The 24,087-nt window shown below is 40.8% G+C and overlaps 1 protein-coding gene across 4 annotated transcripts in view; it reads left to right on the top strand.

Annotated features, from left to right (window-relative positions):
* The window catches only part of LOC124786008 (ribosome-releasing factor 2, mitochondrial), a 254,049-nt gene that overhangs the window by 157,002 nt on the left and 72,960 nt on the right, over window positions 1–24,087 (top strand). The gene's annotated exons all lie outside the window — the stretch shown is intronic.

Raw genomic sequence — 24,087 nt, forward strand, 5'->3', positions numbered from 1 at the left:
ATTTCTCCCATTCCTGTCAATTGCTCCCTTATGCTCTCCCTGAATCTCTGTACAACCTCTGGTTCTTTTAGTTTATCCAGGTCCCATCTCCTTAAATTCCCACCTTTTTGCAGTTTCTTCAGTTTTAATCTACAGGTCATAACCAATAGATTGTGGTCAGAGTCCACATCTGCCCCTGGAAATGTCTTACAATTTAAAACCTGGTTCCTAAATCTCTGTCTTACCATTATATAATCTATCTGATACCTTTTAGTATCTCCAGGGTTCTTCCATGTATACAACCTTCTTTCATGATTCTTAAACCAAGTGTTAGTTATGATTATGTTGTGCTCTGTGCAAAATTCGACCAGGCGGCTTCCTCTTTCATTTCTGTCCCCCAATCAATATTCACCTACTATGTTTCCGTCTCTCCCTTTTCCTACACTCGAATTCCAGTCACCCATGACTATTAAATTTTCGTCTCCCTTCACAATCTGAATAATTTCTTTTATTTCATCATACATTTCTTCAATTTCTTCGTCATCTGCAGAGCTAGTTGGCATATAAACTTGTAGTACTGTAGTAGGCGTGGGCTTCGTATCTATCTTGGCCACAATAATGCGTTCACTATGCTGTTTGTAGTAACTTACCCGCATTCCTATTTTCCTATTCATTATTAAACCTACTCCTGCATTACCCCTATTTGATTTTGTGTTTATAACCCTGTAGTCACCTGACCAGAAGTCTTGTTCCTCCTGCCACCGAACTTCACTAATTCCCACTATATCTAACTTCAACCTATCCATTTCCCTTTTTAAATTTTCTAACCTACCTGCCCGATTAAGGGATCTGACATTCCACGGTCCGATCCGTAGAACGCCAGTTTTCTTTCTCCTGATAACGACATCCTCTTGAGTAGTCCCTGCCCGGAGATCCGAATGGGGGACTATTTTACCTCCGGAATATTTTACCCAAGAGGACGCCATCATCATGTAATCATACAGTAAAGCTGCATGCCCTCGGGGAAAATTACGGCTGTAGTTTCCCCTTGCTTTCAGCCGTTCGCAGTACCAGCACAGCAAGGCCGTTTTGGTTATTGTTACAAGGCCAGATCAGTCAATCATCCAGACTGTTGCCCTTGCAACTACTGAAAAGACTGCTGCCCCTCTTCAGGAACCACACGTTTGTCTGGCCTCTCAACAGATACCCCTCCGTTGTGGTTGCACCTACGGAACGGCTATCTGTATCGCTGAGGCACGCAAGCCTCCCCACCAACGGCAAGGTCCATGGTTCATTCTCATAAGAAAACACAATAAGAGAATGACATAATTATGAGTAGAGAAGATGATGTAGGGTTAGTTAGTATAGATTGATTATTAATTCTGCATATCTACATGAAATTTTTACTGAGAGGGAGCTATCCAATAAAGTGATAAAGGTTTGAAGCAATGTAATATATTTATTGTTCAAGGCATCTGCATTGTGTATTTCTTGCAAAGTTTTTGCTTTGAGATTGGGGTGGACTCTTATCTCTAAATCTTCTATGTGGTACTTTGGGATTTGACTCGGAGTTGATTCCTTTCAGCATTACTCTCTGTGTATCAAGATCTGAGGGACCATAACTAATTTTTCTCCCACTGTGCCTGTCATGTAGAGAACAATCTATGAAGATGCTCTCTATGATCATTCTAGTGTTTCTGTGAACTGTAGATGGAAACCAAGCAAGGTGGCACAGTTTTTAGCACACTCTACATGCATTCAGGAGGATGTTGGTTCAAATACACATCTGGCCATCCAGATTTAGGTTTTCCAAGGTTTTTCTAAATTTCTCCAAGCAAATGCTGAAATGATTTCTTTGAAAGAGCATGGCCATTTTCCTTCACCTTCCTTGAAACGTTCACCTCAGTGGTGATGGGACGTTAAACCTTAACTTCCTTCCTTCTAGCTGGAAAGTATTCTGTCTGCAACAGGTCATCAGATTAAAGTAATTCCATTAACATTATTTCATGTGGAGAAATATTCAGAAAGTTTGTGCTGAAATCCCAGCACAAAATTAACTTCATATTCTTCTATCTTAGAAGAAAGATTAAGGAAAGGCAAACCTACATTTCTAGCATTTGTAGACTTAGAGAAAGCTTTTGACAATGTTGACTGGAATACTCTCTTTCAAATTCTAAAGGTGGCAGGGATAAAATACAGGGAGCGAAAGGCTATTTACAATTTGTACAGAAACCAGATGGCAGTTATAAGAGTCGAGGGACATGAAAGGGAAGCAGTGGTTGGGAAGGGAGTAAGACAGGGTTGTAGCCTCTCCCCGATGTTATTCAATCTGTATATTGAGCAAGCAGTAAAGGAAACAAAAGAAAAATTCAGAGTAGGTATTAAAATCCATGGAGAAGAAATAAAAACTTTGAGGTTCGCCGATGGCATTGTAATTCTGTCAGAGACAGCAAAGGACTTGGAAGAGCAATTGAACAGAATGGATGGTGTCTTGAAGGGAGGATATAAGATGAACATCAACAAAAGCAAAACGAGGATAATGGAATGTAGTCGAATTAAGTCGGGTGATGTTGAGGGTATTAGATTAGGAAATGAGACACTTAAAGTAGTAAATGAGTTTTGCTATTTGGGGAGCAAAATAACTGATGATGGTCGAAGTAGAGAAGATATAAAATGTAGACTGGCAATGGCAAGGAAAGCGTTTCTGAAGAAGAGAAATTTGTTAACATCGAGTATAGATTTAAGTGTTAGGAAGTCATTTCTGAAAGTATTTGTATGGAGTGTAGCCATGTATGGAAGTGAAACATGGACGGTTAATAGTTTGGACAAGAAGAGAATAGAAGCTTTCGAAATGTGGTGCTACAGAAGAATGCTGAAGATTAGATGGGTAGATCACATAACTAATGAGGAAGTATTGAATAGGATTGGGGAGAAGAGAAGTTTGTGGCACAACTTGACGAGAAGAAGGGATCGGTTGGTAGGACATGTTCTGAGGCATCAAGGGATCACCAATTTAGTATTAGAGGGCAGCGTGGAGGGTAAAAATCGTAGGGGGAGACCAAGAGATGAATACACTAAACTGATTCAGAAGGATGTAGGTTGCAGTAGGTACTGGGAGATGAAGAAGCTTGCACAGGATAGAGTAGCATGGAGAGCTGCATCAAACCAGTCTCGGGACTGAAGACCACAACAACAACAACAACAACAACAACAACAACAACAACAACAACATTGTTCGTAGGAACTAGGCGTAGCCCAACACCAAGTCTGGAGAGTAAAACCCTGTAGTCTGAATAAGGGGATCTGTAGTGACCCATAATGAAGAGTTTTTCCCTTGAAAATTCTAACTTTCCTGTGCAACCTTCAAATATTTGAGCTTTGCAATGTTTTGATATGTACACTCTTCCGAATGAAGCGTTACTTTTGGCATGAATTGCCTCTGTTACTTGTTTCAATGAATTCCTTGCAGAGAAATCAGATGAGACATATTCCTCTGAAGGAAGCGTTAGTATTTTTTTGCTAAGTGAATGACACTCTGAGGTACAAATAATGTGTCAAATACTATCAGCGGTTCATCTACTTTACTTTTAATTGCTTTAATATTTTGATGAAATAAGCGTACTCTACCTGTGATCTGCATTCCTCATTTATTGAATCAATTTTCATCAGTAAAGCAACTGTCCTCAAGCAGGGATACCTCTTACCGACTTCATCTTAAGAAAGGTGTAGCCCTTCTCCATGTTATCACTGGACTTGACCATGAGTAAGCTCAAGTCCACCTACTATAGTGTCACCAACCTTCCCTTGCCAGTCCTTTTCAGCTGTAGGGCATGCCTAATATAATGCTGTGAGCCCAGACTAAGACAGAGCGACATGGTGCAGTGGTTAGCACTCTGGACTCATATTCAGGAGGATGACAGTTTGAATCCACTTCCACCCATCGTGATTTAGATTTTATGTGATTTCCATAATTCACTCCAAGCAATTGCTGGGATGGTTCCTTTCTAAGGGCATGGCATTTCCTAGCCTTGAAAGAATCTGAGTTTTTGCTCTGTCTGTAATGACATCACCATCGACTGGATGTTAAACCTTAATCTTCATTCCTTCTTTATCAAACTATTTTAAATGTTCCCAAATCATCATACTACCTCTATCAATTTTCATGTCACAATAGCACACTGAAGGTTAAGCACTGTCGTGCTTGGCTAGCACTTGAATGGGTCACCACCCGTGTCTGCTGAGTGTTGTTGACAAGTGTGAGGCCAATTGAGGTGCTACTTCATTGAGAAGAAGCAGCACTAGTCATGTCACAAAAACTGACTATGTCTAGGAGAGCAGCATGATGACCACATGCCCTTCCATGTCTGCATACAGTCACATTTAAGGGCAGCGGATGACACTGCAACTGGTCAGTACTGTTGGGCCTTCATCGCCTGTTCAGATGGAGTTTGCTTGTTTTGTTTTATAACACAGTAAAAAAAAAAAAAATACTTTCTCAGGTTCTCACATGTCATTCCATAAAACATCCTTCACAAGGCAGTGATAGGATAGACTGCACCACTCTAAGTGACATTGTACATGTGTTCTTATTATCAGTGACTTCTGTGCTCCAGCATGATCATAAAACACGAATGCTATCACTTCTCAATGGATGCTTATTTTACTGATTTACATACCTGAACTAAAACAGAAGTCCTCCGCTTACAGAGCACACAGATGCCTCCCATAATACATTTTATAGTTTGATAGGCCATATCACCTGCTTTCTTAGGTATACCAGAACAATTATTGTGTTTTTGCCTCCTTTATATTTCTGCTTCACAGTAATATAACTAATGCTGGATTAAGGCACATGGAACTACTGCAAAATCTCTGGTAACACAATATGAGGGGGTCCTCCCTCCCCTCCCAAAAAAAGGAACTAATTTTTAAAAGCTATCTGTTTTCAAATTGTTGACAAAACAACCTTATTCACTTCAAAATACTCTCCATTACAACTAATACATTTTTTCTGCTGGTGCTTCCACTGTTCGAAACATTTTTTGTAGTCATCTTTAGAAATGGCTGACAGCTCCTCCCTTGTTTTTGTCTTGACTTCTTTCGTGTTGTTTAATCAGTGTCCTCTCATGCCCATTTTCATGCATGGAAATAAGGAAAAGTTGCACAGAGTGAGGTCAGGTTAGTAAGGTGCATGGGACAGTGTAATAATGCCATTTTTAGCCAAATCTCGAACAGAGATGGCTGTGTGTATATTGTTATTGTGGAAGAACAAGTCTCCTGTCTGCCACATATTGGGTCTTTTTTGACAAACACTGTTGTGCAGTCTTCTTAAAAAGTCCAAATAAAATGTTTGACTGATGATCCGACCTGGGGGAACAAACTCGGAATAAACTAAGCCCTTGGCATCAAAAAAGCAAATCAGCATTGTTTTGATGTTTGATTTGACTTGTGACATTTTTTGAATGGGGTGATAATGATGTCTTCAATTGGCTTGATTGTTGGTTTGTTTCTGGGTCATAACCATAGCACCATGACGCATCACCAGAAATGACCTTTGACAGGAAATCTGGATCTGTCAGTCAGAACCCAAGAAACAAACTTGTCAGTAACCCTTTTCATTCCCAAATCTTCCATTAAAATTCACTGATCCGAGCTTCAAGATCTCCCACTAATCTCTGACAGTTTATCAATTCTCTGTCGACAGTCTGTGAGAACAAGCTCTCAATTTTTTTCAATATTGTCATTGATTTGGGCAGCTGATGCAAGTCAAGAACAAGGTTTGTCATGTCGACATGTCACCATTTTTAAATCAAGCAAACGACTCATACACTTGAGTTTTTCCCATAGCGTCATCTTGGTAAGCTGTTTGCAACATTAAAACAGTTTCAGCAACATTTTTACTGTGTATAAAACAAAATTCCATTACTGCACATTGTTCACTTAAACTTGCCAAAAAAAAAAAATGGACAAGAACAAAACAGAGGTAGCAAACACAGTCACTCCAAATGAACAGAACAAGCTAGGTTGACAACACAGGCTGCACTGAACTGGCAGTGTGTTGCTCTATAACACTTAGTGGCAGAAATGCATACTACGCAGCTGCACCCATGGCAGCGTAATTCTAGGTTTTTTTTTTTAGCCTCTCATATATTAATTTTGGGCCACTGTAGTCATTTCCTGTTTAGACTAAATTCTACCTTTTAATTTGTTCTGACAGGAAACATGTTTATAAATTCAATGCTTACATTATCTTTTATGTACTCTCCAAGCATAGCTTGATATAACACAGAGTATATTCACTGTGAGTCCAGATACTTTTGGTGACAATGTAGTCCCTGGACTGTATCAGATCCAAATAAAACTGGAGTTGTGAGTCTCACTATGAGGTGAATTCTGGTGGCTAAGTTATTTGGGAAGCAAAGATCTTTGTGTCTGAATCTTGAACACAGTTTTAATATATATTAGGAAGTTTCATGAATTGTACAGTGACCGGAATTTGACAAGACCAGGAACAACTCAAGAACCCACAGAACCTAGTTGACCAACCACGGCTGTGAACACAAAGTTGCCAAGAATAAATAAGAGGTCAACAATGTAGATGGGATGGTAGAATAATAGATCCAAAAAGTAATCCTCTAACATAGTGAATGCTGTGGCCAAAACAGTGATGCATAATGATGACAATACAAGAGTGCAGTGGAATCATGACTGAAGACTTAATTGCTGTGCTGCTGGCTTTAAAGGGTGGCTGCAGGCACTAATAGGCTGGCAAAATGAGCATTTCTCCACAGCCAGTGCTGCAGTGGTGATGCTAACAGTTGCAAATTTAGCAGTACCATCTAGCCATTGTCCTTGAGTTCAGTGCTTTCTGATGGGCTGTGAAACTCTCAGGTGGGAGATATCAGATCCCATCCACCTGAAATTGGCACCTGGTGCTGGAATGGGTCCTTGGAAAGTAAACTGGTGACACAGTTGGTGCCCCGGCACTGAAGCCTGCTGGTTGGTGGGAGGCGTCCTCTGTTTCTGGCAACATGCTGAGGAGCAGCGGTTTGGATGATAATGGCCAAGGGTGTGGAGGCTGCAGTGGGCTCTCCTCCTTCATGCCCATATTCACAAGAACTGCCACTGGTGGCCTGGAGCATAAGCTATGCCTCTGCTGGTCTGGGGTCGACAAGGGTGGATAGTCCAGGTTCAACTGAGCCACCAAAGTTGGTGCAGTCATTAGGTGTGGATGGAGGTGGTGCTCCAAACCCTTAAAAGTGTCAACTTCTGTAAGATGCTACCTGTGAGTGGCAAATGCCCTTAGCCAGCATCCATGCATCCTTTTCCCCATATGACCATGTCTACGCTGTTCTGACTGGCAGATAATGCCTGGCATGCCTGGTTTGGGGGTCCCTGGGGATGTGGGGTCAAGAGATGGAGGAGGGTACATGGCTGTCATCCATGGAGATGCTGTGCTAGGCTATGGTTGTGACAGGAATAATCCTGTGTCTACTTAGAAACATTGTGAATACAGCTGTGTTGATGGTGGTTCCCACAACTTGTAATATTTACTGTTTAAATGACTGCATGATATGCTGTGGTTTGTCATTGGTAGACAGTTGAAATGGAAGACTAAAATGGCGTTTGATGCTGTTTCAGGCGAAAAATTATTTGAGAGCCATGGCCGTGAACTGGGGCTCATTGTCCCACATGATGTTTCAGGGAAGCCCTTCAATGGCTAGAATCTGGACCAGTGCATTAAGTGTGGCATCAGTGATGGTGGACACTGTGCCGTTCACATATGGGTAGTTAGAATGACCATCCATGACAATGAATTCCATAGAGCAAAGAAAGGGGTCAGCAAAGTCCAGATGCTTGCAGAGCCAGGGGTGATGTGGGGTGGCCCAGGGTGTGAAAGATTGAGGCAGGGCAGCGTGATGCTAGGTGCAAGCAGAAAAACTTGGCACTGTGGCCTCCAAATCCTTGTTCAGGCCTGGACAGTAACATATTGTCTCATGAGGGCTTTCATTATGACATAAGAGTTACAAAACTTGAGGCCACCAGGTAGTTGGGATGATGAACATCAGTGGTGATTGACAAATGGCTGGAGAGACAAGCCCAGGCCTAGAGCTCTGGATTGGATTTCTTTGAAAAATAAGTGGGCCACTCATGGAGCGCATATAATGTATGGTGCACTGTCAGATAGGGTTACAGTGTGTGTCAGCAGTGATTTGAGAACTCATAATGGCAAACCCATCCGACATGTGCCACTCTTACACATCAGTGTGCAAATAGGAGATTTTCTGTTGGCCAAAGGCTAGATCTGGCCCCATGGGTAGGCAAGCTAGAGCACCCACTTTTGCATATTGTGCTGTGGACTTGTACTTAGAGGTATAATTGTAGGAGCTGTGGAAAAGTGCCCAACACTGAATCCATTGTGCTGTCCACTCTGGAAGCTGAGAACATGGACTGAAGAGTGCTAACAGTGGTTTGTGATCTGTAATGAGTATAAAGTTGGTCCCACCCCTAGATAAACATGGAACTTCTTAACTGCAAAGATAATTGGGAAAGGTTCTTTCTCTATCTCCAAGTAATTCTTTTGAGTGGGTCTCATTGTCTTTTATGCATAGGCAGTTGGTTGCTCAGTACAGCCCTTATTCCCATCTACTGGCACTGCACCTGTGCCATATGGAGAGGCATCACGGCCACAACCAGTGGACATGATGCAGAAAAGTGTGTCAAGTAAAGTGCCAAGTGCACCAGATGCTTCACCTGTGTGAAAACACGCTTGCAGGCAGCGTCTATTTTGAATACCTTTATTTTGCAATTGGTTTGATGGATACATAATATGGACCACCTGTGGGTGTAACTTGGAATAATAATACCCCTTTCTCAAAAATGCCTGCAGCTCCTGTAAGTTTTTGAGGTGGGGTGGAGAGTCAATAGCTCTCCAATCATTGGGCTGGAGCTCTTCTTTGTTGAACAGGTGTTCAAGGTATTCCACCTGCTCCAGAAAACAAACTGGTGTTTGTGTAACCAGCACTTGAGAACTGCATCACACAATGTAGTGAAGAAGGTGCAAAGGTCGCTAGGTGGTCCTGACACATAGTGCCCATGAAAATTAAGTTGTTGAGATAGTTAGTGCAAGCAGGGATGGACATGGTTAACTGTTCTAGGTATCTGTGGGAGATTGCTGAAGTGGAGGAGATCCCAGAAGCAAGTCCTTGTATTTGTCTAAGTTGAAGGGAGTGTTTATAACTGTTATGCATTGTGACTGTTTATCCAGCGGACTTTGGAAATTTGCATCAACAATGAAAAAAAATATTCGTGCCCCACAAGCTTTGTGTGGAGGGCCTCTGTACATAGTATGGGATATGTTTCCACTTGTGCCTGGGCACTGACTGTAGATTTAAAGACTCCACAGAGCTGAGGGAACTAAAGGGTTTCTTTGCCAACACCAGAGGTATGGTACAAGTGCTGGTTTTAATAGTGTCAGTCACCCCAGCCTCATGAAGGTGATCGAGTTTCTGCTTAACAGCCATCCAGAGGGATACGGGAATGGACCTTGCCAGGAAAAACTGGTCTCTGCATCTGGATGTAAGAAAATATGTGCCTGGAAATCTGAGGTGTACCGCAGGCCGAGATTGAATGTAGGTGCAAAAGCAGCACGAAGTTCATCAAGTTCTTGGAAGGGAACCATGTCAGAGACAACCAGAACCTCATCAGTGGTGGAGAGTCCAAACAAGGCATCCCGACCAAAAATATTGCTGAATGAGTGACTATTGACCAAAAATAGCGTTATGATCCACATGACCATTTTGTTGCCAGATGTGAGTTTGAATTGACCCCAGAGCAGAATCAAACCATCACCATTGTGATCAATGTACAGGATGGTGGGAACAACTCTGGGGAACCTTGATGAGCATATGTTTGGAGGTCTGCCAAGAAAATGGTAGGTACTGTGTCCACCTGCAAACCAGTGTCTTTATTCACAATTATGAGGTTGATAAACAACTTTGTAGGGGAACAACTGCCTGAAGTACATGCACTCTTAACGCATGTGGGGAGAGGAGTCTGATTGTCTTGATGGTTTATGACAGTCAGTTTGGAGATGTCTGTCTTTCCCACAATGGGTGCAGTGGATCCAGAGCTCTGGACAGTCTGCATGCAGGTGTGCTGTGAAGCGCTTAGGACATAACAGAATACCCCACTGCCACCAATGACAGGGTGTTACTGGCTGTTCAAAGGCCATTGATACATCTGAAATTGATGAATCACAACACAGCCAACAGGGAGAAGACTTACAAGAATTCCCATTGCGGCAGCTGGATCACTGCTAATTGTCAGTGGGCCATGAGATATTTGCCTCCTGTACAATTTTGAATGATTGTGCAGTTTTCAAAATATTGGCCAAGGATGGGTTGTACTGCTTGATAGCTACAGTGGTTACTTCTGGATTGGGAGCCACTTGGACCACCACATCTCATATCAAGAAGTGTAAACATAAGATTTTGCAAACTGAGCTCACACAAGTGAAATCACATGGTGGTGGACTCAAACCTTCCAAATCAGTCGCCCATGAGCAATACGACTGACCAGGTTGCTTGTGGTATTGATGGAACTCAAATCACCATGCGGCTACATGGAATCATTGTGGATAATAATTTGAAAGCAGTGGTCACATCTCCTTGAAAGTGAGTGTGACTGAATTTCTTTGATAAGAGAAAGTCTTCAGGGGAGCCCAAGAATTGAAGAGCGACCATAGGAAAGCACCATCAGAGACCCAAAAGATGGTGAAGTGCTGCGGATATATGTCCCAATACTCTTTGGTATTGTTAACAGGAGAACAGTGGACAGCTGTCCGTCTGGGGAATGATGACTGCCTGTACAGGATAGGTACCCAAACCCATAGTCGAGCCCTCAGAAGTTGAGTTTCATGATGGAGCAATTCAGTATGCTGCTGCTGTTTTTGGAACTGCTGTTGCAATTGCTGCTGCAGGAGCAGCTGTTACTGTTCTGTGAGCTGCACTAGTTTTGCAGCCATGGGAGGCTACTAACATTTTTCCTCATTGCCATTTATAGTGACCAGTATGTGGCAAGACTGGGAATAACTGGGAAACCTGATGGACCTAGCTTAGCAGTGGAAGCAATCAACAGTTATTCACCAAGAGTAAATAGAAGGACAATAACAAAAGAAAGCTAGATAATGGAGATGACATGGCAGAATCAAAACTTTAAAGCATAATCCAAGAATGAAAATCTAAGGCATAATGAATCCTGTGACCAAAACAGTGTAGCACAGTGAAAATCATTCAAGAGCACAGCAGAATCATGAGTGAAGACTGAGGCACTGCAATGATAAATTTAAGCCTCGAGCAGGCACACCTATCTACTAAGTGCGCAAAAAAAAAAAAAAAAAAAAAAAAAATTATTTGTTTGTTATTTTACAATTGCAAGCCCCTACCTATTCCTCCATTACAACTTCAGCTAACACAATGAGAAGTTGTATTGTCATATGTTTAAGTGAGTAGCAGTAATATAAAATAAACAGTGGACTAAGTGAGAAAAGTATGGGGCAACAGACTGATATAATGAAAGTTTATTTCATTATTGTTCAATTAAACAGTGATCTAGCTGTATAATGTGAGTTTATTTTATCACTGTGTAATTAAACTAAGACTAAACTTGACTCTTCTCATACATGTTTATCTTGGTAAGAAAAAGACAGCTATTCATTTCACGTGTACAATGAATGCTACACGCCTGCTTATGGTATGAGAAATAGCACACCTGCTCGAGGATGAAAGGGTGGCCACAAGTATTGATAAGCTGGCAAGTGTCAGCACTCACAGACATAGCAGTGCCGTCTAGCTGCCATCCTCAAGTTACATGCCCTCTGGTGGTCTTTCCGACTCTCTGGGCTGGATACCAGCAACTCTATACCTCATCTGGAATATTGTTTCAATATTTTTAGTTAACTGGACTGTGACACCATATTTATATTGTTACCTGGATCCCTCCTACCCAAAATGCCATGTTTTTCATCCTTTGTTGTGGTTTTGTAGTTTACTGTGTCACATTCTATCCCATTCACCTGCTGCCTCCTCCTCCTCCAAATTGCTATCCTGTGCACCTGTCACCTCCCTCTGACCTGTCAGCCACCATTCTATAATTCTCCCTCCAATACCCTGTGTCGTTTCTCCATCTTCACTCCATCAAACACAATCCCTAGCCCCATTCAACCCACAGTCAAATACAGTGTATTCAGCCTGCAAAGTGTAGCTGTACAGCTGTGTGTGTGTGTGTGTGTGTGTGTGTGTGTGTGTGTGTGTGTGTGTGTGTGTGTGTGTGTTTGACAGTTACAAATATACATTCAGCATAAAATTGTGTTTAACTTATATTGACTAGGGCATTCACTCTGAGACATTGTATGCACATAAATTGACAATTTCTCATACTGTATATGAAATTGGTCCATTTATTGTTACAAATCATATCAAAGTATCACAGTCTGTTTACAAATTCATAAACAATGAATATTTTGCCCCAAAATATTTATTTACATAGTCTAATAAAATCCATGCTATTACAAAGCTGCCTGCCCCCCCCCTTCCCCCCCCCCCCCCCCCCCCATTAATATGGAAATAACTTGATAACTCATTTGTCCCCAAAAAACCTATTAGAACATTGCAAGGATTTTCAGATTTACTTTTCAATACATGTTAGTAATAATGTCTCAGATTTTGTGTTTGAGATGGGTCTATCAATACATCTGTCCATATCAGGCACACTAACCACCACTACATTTCAGCAGCTGTCATCTCTTCCACACCAAAAAATCACTCCCATTCAGCCTGGCTAGCCATTGATGGAATATCTACAGTGGCAAGAATTCCCTTGCTCACTATGCTGAAGGTCTCACAGGCACTATTTCCCAAGCCCATAGATGGATTTCCTGTGCCATATTTTCACACACTTCTAATGGCCCCACCATCCCCAAGAAGCAGGTATAAAGGAGTGCCCAACCACCCGACCCCCACCCCTCATCAACCAATATCATCCTTGACTAGGATAACTCAACTGTGTCCTTCACCAGGGCTTCAACTATTGATCATCATGCCCAGAAATTAGGATGTCCTACTTATGATCCTTTTCACCCCTCTTTGAAGTGGTATTCTGCTGCCCACACAACCTACACAACTTCATGGTTAATCTCTATGCCACTCCCATCTCCTTGTGATCGGGTCCATATTCCTGTGGCAGAGCAAGGTGCAAGACCAACTCGGTTCACCCATCCAGCACATTCAACTGCAGTCATATCACATGCTAACCCTACCCCATCAGAGGGCAGGCCATATGTGAAAGCAGCCATGTCGTGTACCAGCTTTTCTGCAATTTCTGCACAGTTTTTTATGTGGGCATGACTGCCAACCAGCTGTCCAACAGGATCAATGGCACAACACGCTGCTGAGTGTAACGTGCTTGATTTCAATGGCTGCTTCACAACCTGGGATATCTAGGTCCTGCCCTTCACCACCAGCTTTTCTTAACTGCACAGATGAGATGAGAGTTATCCTTAAAACACATTCTCCTCCTGGCCTCAATTTCCACTGAACCATTGCACACGCAACCCCACCCAACAGTTTCCCCTTCTTCTTGCATGTTACTTCCTTCCAATCCATGACTGCTCATCATCATTGTCGTGTGTCGCATGACTGCAGTTGAATGTGCTAGATGGGTGAACTGACTCTGGGGCCTGTGTGTGCACCTACTGCCTCTCCCTCATGCATTCTTACCTCACACACCTGCTATTGTGTGCTCAGCTGGCACAATGTAGTTACATAGTGGTGTGTGTGTGTGTGTGTGTGTGTGTGTGTGTGTAGGAGGGGGAGGGGTGGAGAAGGTGCACAGGGAGGTATACATATGTATGTTTACTATAGCTTGTCAAAGGGTTTGTCTGAAAGTTAGGGAAGTTTTCATCCTTTTTTGTGTGCCTGTCAGTGACTCAGTGCTTCTGCTATTTAGAGAGTGGTCTCCTTTACTCCTTAATTATTTACATTCTGCCAGAACTTCACTTAAAATACTTGTAACTAGTGACCTAGCCTGGCTTTACACGGTGTAGTGGTTCACCTACTTTGTTTCTTTGTTTGTTGTCCTCAGAGTCGATGTACTGGCTGAAAAAATAGGGAGTGGACGTGCAGTACTGTCTACTATAAATTATATATCCGACAGATGCACATTTGTGTTTCACTGTCTTTTACTTTCAGTTTTCAACCCCCCCCCCCCCCCCCCCCCATACACATTTATAGGCCAGTGCACTATTGTTTAACTTTCAATAAGCCTCATAATGGGTTGCTACTATAGCTTACTGTTGAACATCTACGAGCAGTGAAAAAACATAACCACAAAGTTCACAGTTCTTGAAGAATAGAAAGGTATGTATGGAGCAGCCACTGTCATTGTTTTAACACACAGCCTAATTGTGTAACACTTATTTCACAGTTAAGATGAAATGTTGTTGTTGTTCTAACCAACACAGGTTCCTCGTTCGAAACTCGGCCGTGGACTGACTGTCTTGTGACCAGAAATTGGGCCCTTATATATCCTCACAATAATAGATACTGAAACTACACATTGTTTGAAGTTAAATTTACAGACATTGCAATAAAACTTAAGTCGTTAAATTAACTGAATACATCGAAAAATTGGTTCTTTTTAACAGTTTCTTCTACTGCAAGAATTAGGCTGAATTATTTGTTTAAATTGTGAAATTAACAAATATAGTTAAGCAAGCAATACTTTTGACAAAACTGTTAATTACTGTGGAATTAATTAAGGGCTGGGTTTGCTAACTTGTTTTTGAATAGAGCCAAATAAATACTTTAAGATTACTAACATTTATAATTAGTACAGAATTTATATTTGTTCATATGTCAACAATAGAATTTAAGTTACAAAACAATTACTGATTTCGCCCTATAACAAAGGATACTATCTAGGAATAGTTAAAATAAATTAGAAAATCAGTTACATACATAAACTAAGCGCAAAATTAGATCTGGTGTTATATTGTTTAAAACTGAGGGCCAACCTTTCTCTTTTATGAAATTACAGATTATATTCACATATGTTAATGGTAATTAATCTATTGTTACAAACTAGATCAAAATCCATGCAGTAATTTCCTGCATATAAAGACACAAAAAGGCAGTTTAAATGTATGTAAACACACACACACACACACACACACACACACACACAGAGAGAGAGAGAGAGAGAGAGAGAGAGAGAGAGAGAGAGAAATATTTTGATTTTGTTTTGCTTTGGGGCGCAAAAAACAGCTAGGGCTGTACGCACTCAAGTCAAAACTATAGAACACAAAGACAGAGAGAAGTTAAAAAATGATTATACGTCAGTTGCTATTGACATAATAGAAGACCATTAAAAACAGGCATGTGGAAAAAGGGCTAAAAAAAGACACCAAACTGAAACAGAGGTCCAAAACTAAAAATTAAATGGCATTCACCATATTTCTTTGGCAAATAAAAAGTAAAACATGGTCAACAGCCCATAAATCATTTGCTAGAATGGACAACAACTCAGACGGCAAACTCAAACAGGAACGTAAATGGTTAAAAAATGGGCATTCCATCAGGGAGTGGCAGACAGTTAAAATTTGGGCGCAATGTGTACAAAGTGGTGGGGTAGCACCACTTAGCAAATGACAATGACTAAAAAGGCAGTGCCCAAAGCACAGACTAGTTAAAATGACCTCCTCCCGGCGGGAGGGCTGAGAGGAGGCTATCCAAGCCAATGGGAGAGACTTAATAAGCCGGAGCTTATTTCCTGTAAAGGGAGGACCATTGGTGATGCCAAAGGGACACCACCTCCTGATGGACAGCAACACAGAGATCGTCAGAGGGAACACAGGAACTTTCTGGCTGAGGTATGAGGACTGCAGCCTTGGCAGCAGCGTCTGCAGCGTCATTCGTGGCAGCCTGACGCGACCAGGAACCCACAGAAGCATCACACTGGCTCCACCAAGAGTGAACAAGTGACAGTTTTCCTGGACCCGCTGCACTAAGGGATGGGAGATGTACAGCGCACATAGACTTTGAAGGGCACTGAGTGAGTCTGAGCAGAGGACACAATTGAAAAGGCTGTGTTGCCAGATTACTCTGTGGCCTGGCACAGGCCGAACAGCTTGGCTGTAAATACTGAGCACTTTGCCAGAAGCCAATATCAAAAGACACGTGTGCCAATGATGAAGGCACATGCGACCCCACGTTCAGTCCAAGAGCCATCAGTGCATACAAAGGTACTGTTGCAAAGCTCCGTGCAAAGGTCATGGAACTGAAGGTGATACACCGAGGTTGGAGTAGTGTTCTTAGGAAGAGAGTGAAGGCCAATGTTAACAAGAGCAACTTCACAAGGCCAGGATGGTGAAGGGTTCACACCCACTGGGAAAGTTGCAGATAATAAGAAGTTAAGCCGCTGTAGCAGGAGCCGAAAGTGGTCTCCAGGAGGTAACAAAGAAGAAAGACACGACCCATACTGGCGATCAAAGGTATTATCGAACAAGGAGGCATAGGATGGGTGACAACACATGGCAGATAAACAGCATGAATACCTGCTGAGGAGAAAGTCACGGTGGTAGGACTGTGATGGTGTTCAGCAGCTACAGCATACAGACTCTCAACTGGGCTAGTGTAAAATGTGCCTGTGGTCAAACGGATGCCACGATGGTGTTGAGACAACGTAAGAGGGATGAACGTGCAGATGCATAAATAAAGCACCCATAGTCAAGTTTCGAACAAAAAAAGGAGGAGGGTGGTTTGATCAGCACCACAGGAAGTACTGTTGAGGACACGTAGGACACTGAGGAACCGAGTACAGCGGGCTGCCAGGTAAGAGATAGGGAGGACCAAGAGAGTTTCCCATCAAGCATGAGCTCCATGAATTTTGTAGTTTAAATGAATCCAAGGGCAACAGGCCCAAGATGTGAAGATGGTGCGAGAAACCATTTGTCCAGCGAGAAATTCACACAGACGGTTTTGTAAGTGGAAAAGTGATAGCCATTGTTGAAGCTCCAGGAGTAAAGACAATCAAGACATCACTGAAGACGCCACTTAGCAAGACAGGTCCGTGGAGAACTGATGTTCTCCTGAGTAGTCCCTGCCCAGAGATTCAAATGGGGGACTATTTTACCTCCGGAATATTTTACCCAAGAGGATTCCATCATCATTTAACCATACAGTAAAGCTGCATGCCCTCAGGGAAAATTACAGCTAGTGTTACGGTTAGTGTTAAATGGCCAGATCAGTCAATCATCCAGACTGTTGCCCCTGCAACTACTGAAAAGGCTGCTGCCCCTCTTCAGGAACCACACATTTGTCTGTCCTCTCAACACCGTTGTGCTTGCACCTACGGTGTGGCTATATGTATCGCTGAGGCACACAAGCCTCCCCACCAACTGCAAGTTCCGTGGTTCATGATATATATATTACTGGAAAAAAAAATTAGCGCACCTAGAAAGTCAATGTTGATTTTGATATGATAACTGCATGTGCTAGTTGGGGTAGATGTGCTGCTAATGGTTTCAACATTGTCCGCCATCATAAGAAATAATCTTCGCTGTGTGTACTAAAATATTCAGGATCACTTTGTGGTGTACAGGGTGGTGAAAACTATTGAAATATCAAATAGTGTGCATTGGTATCCTGTACACTGAATGACCAAGCCAGTCTCTTGGTTTCCGCTCAACGAAAAAAGTGTAAGAATGGTGGCTTGCAATCTTTTTCCTTTTCAGTAGTGAAACTAATGTTGCAATGGACACCATTCATGCGATTGACAAACTACTGCAATGCATTTTCAGTGTGAGGCAATACCAGGAATGTGTCATTGAAGTACCATAGGAAGCAAGATGGACACAATGTTGCAGAGTTCAGTGCCTGCTCCTCAAAGTGCTCTATGAAGAAATTCTCAACTGCTAGTGACAGTGGTGACTCAATCACTATGCCATCCATCATCTCATAATATTCATTGCAGTACAAGAAGTATCTACATCTACATCTACATCTATTCTCTGCAAACCACCATGAGGTGCATGGGGGAGGATACATTCCATTGTAACAGTTATTAGAGTTTGTTCCTGTTCCATTCACATACGGAGTGTGGGAAGAATGATTGCTTGACTGCCTCTGTGCATGCAGTAATTATTCTAATATTATCTTCACAGTCCGTATGTTAGCAATACACAGGGAGCTGTAGTATATTCAAAGAGCAATCATTTAAAGCTGGGTCTTGAAATTTGTTTACAGATATTTCTTGGGATAGTTTCTGTCTATCCCAAGTGTGTTGCAGTTCAGTTCGTTCAGTATCTCTGTGGCACTCTCCCATGGATTAAACAAACTGGTGACCATTTGTTCTTTCCTTCTCCATATAGATTCAATTTCTGTTGTTAGTCCTATCTGGTACAGTCCCACACATACTAGAGCAATATTCTAGAACAAGTCGCATGAGTGATCTGTATGAAATCTCCTTTGTAGATTGATTGCACTTCCCCAGTATTCCACCAATAAACCAAAGTCTACCACCTGCTCTACCCACAGCTAAACCTATGTGCTGTGTGGTCATTCCATTTCATATAGCAGTGACTGATTAATGTTATATTCATAGGATACTATGTTTTTTCATTTTGTGAAGTGCACAATTTTACATTTCTGAACATTTAGACCAAGTTGGCAATATCTGCACAATGTTGAAATCTTATCAATATCTGACTGAATATTTATTACTAAGTTGCCGATATCTACACCATGTTGAAATCTTATCAATATCTGACTAAATATTTATTACTATTAATGTGGTCTGCAAGGTCATTAATATACAATATATATTGTCATCATTACATGCAGAACAACTTGACAGTTCCAGGTGGGAACTGTTGGGCCAAGAGACCCAGCACCTCTTGTAATGGCTGCCTCAAAAAAGTACACAAGATCCAAGATGATTTTATTCAGTCATGCCACTGCAAAAGACTTTGAGATATCATAGTGGTATAGCTAGTGATTTAGGTCGGGAAAATGCCGAGTGCGCAGGACATTTATAAATGAACGTTTCCCTGGGAATTTGCCCAAAGCAGTTTTAAGTGCCCACACTCTGGGTATTTATGGAGGAGAAAAGGAATTTTTAGAGTATTTACTACTAGAATGTATAATTTAGCAATTAAAATAAGGGATGGGATGATACTCCCGATACTAAAAGTTAATAAATGCTTACACTTAAACCTATGTATATAATTCTTCCTTCTTTTTTTTTAATTAGCATTCCAACTTGCTGTACAAAGCAATGGCACATGTTGCTGATAGCTGCTTATCTTTTTTTTTTGCCAGTGTTGGTCTCTCTCTCTCTCTCTCTCTCTCTCTCTCTCTCTCTCTCTCTCTCTCTCTCTCTCTCTCACACACACACACACACACGCACGCACGCACCATTGATCTTTGTACTGTAGTGCACTTTATAATCCATATCAGATCTCTGAGTATTATTGAAGAATGGTTATTAATAATAAAATTATTACTGAATGTTTAAACAGCTTGCATGTATTTCTTTATGATAAATGTTAAATGTTAAACTATTTTCAGTGGAAAAAATTCTATTCCGCTCTATTTTTTTATTTTTTTTATTTACTTTGGTATGACTTCATTGTTGTCATAAAATGAGAAAACTAACATAAAAAGATTTAATAACAAAGAATTGATTCCCAAGACAGTGGAATTGTTTGATTCCTAGAGCCTCAGCGATTCTCAGAATCATGGAATTGGAATTGGCACATGCAACACTGCCAATTAAAATCATTATGGATAATTGTTTTTACTCTAATTCCAGTTACTCTAAGTAAATATTAATGCTGTGCCATTATTCCAAATAGTAGATGAAATTTTGCATGAGTGGCCGATAATTTCAGGTGATTCTTGCAATTCTGTGGGTTATTTAGTTAAATGGAATTGGCAACATTGGTCTGAGTGTCTAACAGCCATTCAAGTTTTTGTGGTTGAGTGAGAAGCAACATAACCTCATCTTTATGTTATTTAAAGTGTTATAGACAATAGGATATTGAACAATTGCGAGATGGTTAAGGAAAAAGAATCTAACTGGATCTTGGAGTACAAACAGTTACATTCCAACATTCAACATGCTTACCCAAGCAGTACAGAAACAGTGCTGCAAAACATCTTTTCCACTACAAAATACTAGATTTAATTTTTTTATAAGTGCCGCTTATCACTTAATCTTTAAAATGCATAAATTCCCAGACATTTATGAATTTTTTGCATTTGTTCAGGCGTTTACCTGGTCATTTGCACCAATTTTAAAAGCCCAGGCATTTCACACCACTAGGCATAGCTACCAGGGCACCGTCTGCATCCACCCTTTAATAGGGAATGCTCACAGACAGAAGGTTTAGGGTGGTGTAAACTTGTGAAGCAAGCAGACACCATGCAATGGAGATGCACTCGTGCTTCCTGTGGCCAGCTGAGTAAGTATGAAAGGGTTAAGTTGTAACCTTGTGAGTGGTGGATGGTCCTTCTGGAGAATTGCCACAGAAATTGCAAGTGCTGTGTCAGTTATGCAATACCACTAGGATTGTCGTATCATAAGGGCAACAGTGGCAGATCGTACAGCTACTACAGAACAGATAAAAGGGCTTGTGAGCTCAGACATGGCAATACGAACTGTTGAAAACTGGTTATTAGCAGTGGGACTAGGGGCACACACACCACTAGCTTGTCTTCCACTCATGCCACAACATCAATATTTATTGCTCAACTGGTGCCATCAGAGGATCACTTGGAAGGTGGAACGGTGTGCTGTGGTCTTCAGTGATGAAAGCAGATTCTGCAGCATGCAAGTGATGGATGTCTGTGCATATGATGTAGACCTGGTGAGCACTATCTTATAGAGTGCATTCACCCAAGACACACTAGCCCCATCCCAGGCCTTATAGTGTGGGGTTTGATCAGCTACAACTCTCATTTGGTGTTTCTGGAAGGGATGGTAACCAGCACTCAGTATGTGTAGAATGTTGTTAGTCACATTCTTTTGCCATTATTACAACAGGAAGCTGATGTTTTGTTCCAACAGGGTAATGTCAAACCTCTAAAAGATTGTACTAATTTTTTTTCTGGCTGTGTATTAATAATCAGGCAGACAACATTAATAGTAACCTCAGACTTCTTGCAGATGATGCTGTTATCTGTGATGAAGCACTGTCCAAAAAAGGCTATGCAAATAAACAGTCAGACCTTGATAGGATTTCAAAAAGTTGCAAATAATAGCAACTTGCTTTCATTGTTCAGAAATGTGAATATGTGAACTTTATAAAATGGAAAAAACGTAGTATCTTCTGGTGACAACATCAGTGAGTCACAATTGAAGGCAGTGTTGCAGTAACTGGATATGTTCACTTTGGTTGAAAATTAATCTTACAGTTATTGAATAGTTTGAAAATCAGTCAACGTATGGAGGAAGAATGAAACTTGTCCATGGGGCCAATTCAGAATAACACCAGCAGAGGAATTGTTGATGTTGGCTGTTTCTGGTAAGAATTGTACATTCTCTTGAGTTGCCTTGTGTGACATACCTTCCCTGCTTCTTCACTCACTGGGAGGAGACGGGTCTCATAACAATGTTCATCTTCATCGTATGATGTGGAACAGTACTGTAACTCTCGTAAGAACACAACTCCTTGCGTGGTTTAGAAATATTCTGTTGTCTGACCACAATGGTCTTCTCAACTTGTGCAAACTGGTAAAGTGCAATTGTTTATTTTTATGCCTGGTTAGATCCGTGATGAAATAAAATCTTGATTCTTGATTTCATCATTACGGTTATTTTTCACATCATACATAGTGAGAATGAAATTTTGCTGCCTACTATTCCGTTGCTATGCCAAGTTATTAACAATGGTCTGATGTAACTGATGTAACTTTTCACTGTCCATTATTCATGTATTCACTTAGTCACTTAAAATGCTTAAAGAGTCAATCAGCTTGCATTAATACACATTGTATTGTCCGTTTGACACAGATTCTATTGTTCTTTCTGTAATTAATTGTTTGTCCCTACAACACATGCACACCGAAATATAATTCAAGATTAACTTATGCTCAGTTCAGTAATCGTGACACTGATGACAACTTTTGACTAATCGGCAGACTTTTATTTCTTCATGTCTTCGTTTTATTGTGTCCTCCCCAAGACTATGTATTGTTTTTCTGTCATTGATCCATTGCTCTCAAGGTTTGTAACTGTTCATCAGTATGAAGGCTAAGTCCGATAAACCAATATCACTCAATTGAAGTCTAACACTCGTCTTACTATATCGTCGTGTTGAGAACAGTAAAGATTAACTTTCATCAATTGAATGACTGAGCAATACTTCAGTCTCTACCTCACGAATTATCAAACTTCCAAAACTGAAACAATCTAATAGCGTTTGTGTCCAGACAACTATTGCAAAAGTGCTCTAGAGTCACTCAAGAGCAACTAATTAACTGAACATTTACATATCCGTGTTGCGTTGTAGGTGCATTGAATTTCCTTTCCAATGCGGCTAAAACTCTCTTCCATGGTAAATGTTATCTTTGACTGAACTACTTTCTTGGATTTAACCTTCATTCATATGATTGTGAATTTATTCTGTAGATGTTTGATAAAGAATCTACAAAAATCCTTTCCTTTTATCTCTCCTTTTTGTATGCTATGCCCTACTTTTTAAGTTTTCACAAAGTTTGTTAATTGGGGTTTTCTGTCCTTGGGGCATCACACTTGTCATTGCACCAACAGTAGTCATATTCTGGAATATAAAAGAAATAAAACTTTGTGCAAAATATATCTGCAGTGGTATCTCTTGTATGTAATATACACATTTCTCATTCCACCTAAAAAAGTTGTCTTGGTCCAACGTTAAGACTGCTGATAATGAGAAATTTACTTTTTCATAGTAGAGTTTCTTTGAATACTTCACTGAACACAAGCACATAGTTCACTGTAATTCATAATTATGACAACTTATCTATCATGATTTTGTCATTCAGAAAGCGTAAACTACATTGACTTTTTCTGAGAATAAACTTTATAAACCTTTACCAGCTATTCCTGAAAAATATTAAGATGTCATGAAGCTTGCCAAGATGTATGTACCAGCCTCAGACATGGAATTTTATAATATGGTGGTCTTTGACAGAACTGTTGTGGATCCTACAGCCAGTACATTAGAAGGAGAAACACAATGAACTTCTTATTCATTTTCCAAAGCTATGACTTATATCAGGGCAACCATTTTATTGCAATTCTGTAGACTCCTCATAATATTCAGTAACTAGTAAAGTGCTAGTAGTTATTCCCTCATTTACTTGTTTATTTGAAATAATTTTCACAGAACAGGGTTGTTTAATGCAAAGAGAATGACAAGTCCAAGTGAGTAAATATGATAATGAAGCTTGGTTTAGTTATGAAATAAACTATTACAGTGTACTGGTGACCCATTGGGCAAAGACAAGACTGATAAAAATATTTTTACAAGTTGTGCCCAGTTTCTTATGTTTTACTTGAAAATACGTAAATGTGACTTACCTGGTTATTGCAGCAATGCCTTCCATTGGAATTAGTCAAGATGTACAACTATCTAGGTGTAGTATCTGGTGGGGGATATGAGATGAGATGTCACTTATGATTAATAAGGAGAAGGATAGATTGTTACTCACTCTAAATATGACCTGTTCAGTTGCAGGCAGACATCATGAAAAGACGGCACACATTATACCTTTCAGTCAAAGCCTCCTTCAGCAAAGAAAACACACACACACACACACACACACACACACACACACACAAAAAAAAGCAAGTACACTTCTTGCACGCATGACTGTTACTATCGGCAGCTAGCCACTGATGACCATGATGTTGAGCACGAGCACTGTAATGCACCTCTTTCTCCAGGGAACAAATATTAATTATTATCAGTAGTAGTATATTAAGCTAAAAATTATCATTTTAAACCTGTGTGGTCTCCCTGGTGTGCCTAGTCAACCACAAGTCCCCATCACGCTGTTCACTCTAACA

This window comes from Schistocerca piceifrons, chromosome 1, assembly GCF_021461385.2.
Source record: "Schistocerca piceifrons isolate TAMUIC-IGC-003096 chromosome 1, iqSchPice1.1, whole genome shotgun sequence".
NCBI classification, from domain to species: domain Eukaryota; kingdom Metazoa; phylum Arthropoda; class Insecta; order Orthoptera; family Acrididae; genus Schistocerca; species Schistocerca piceifrons.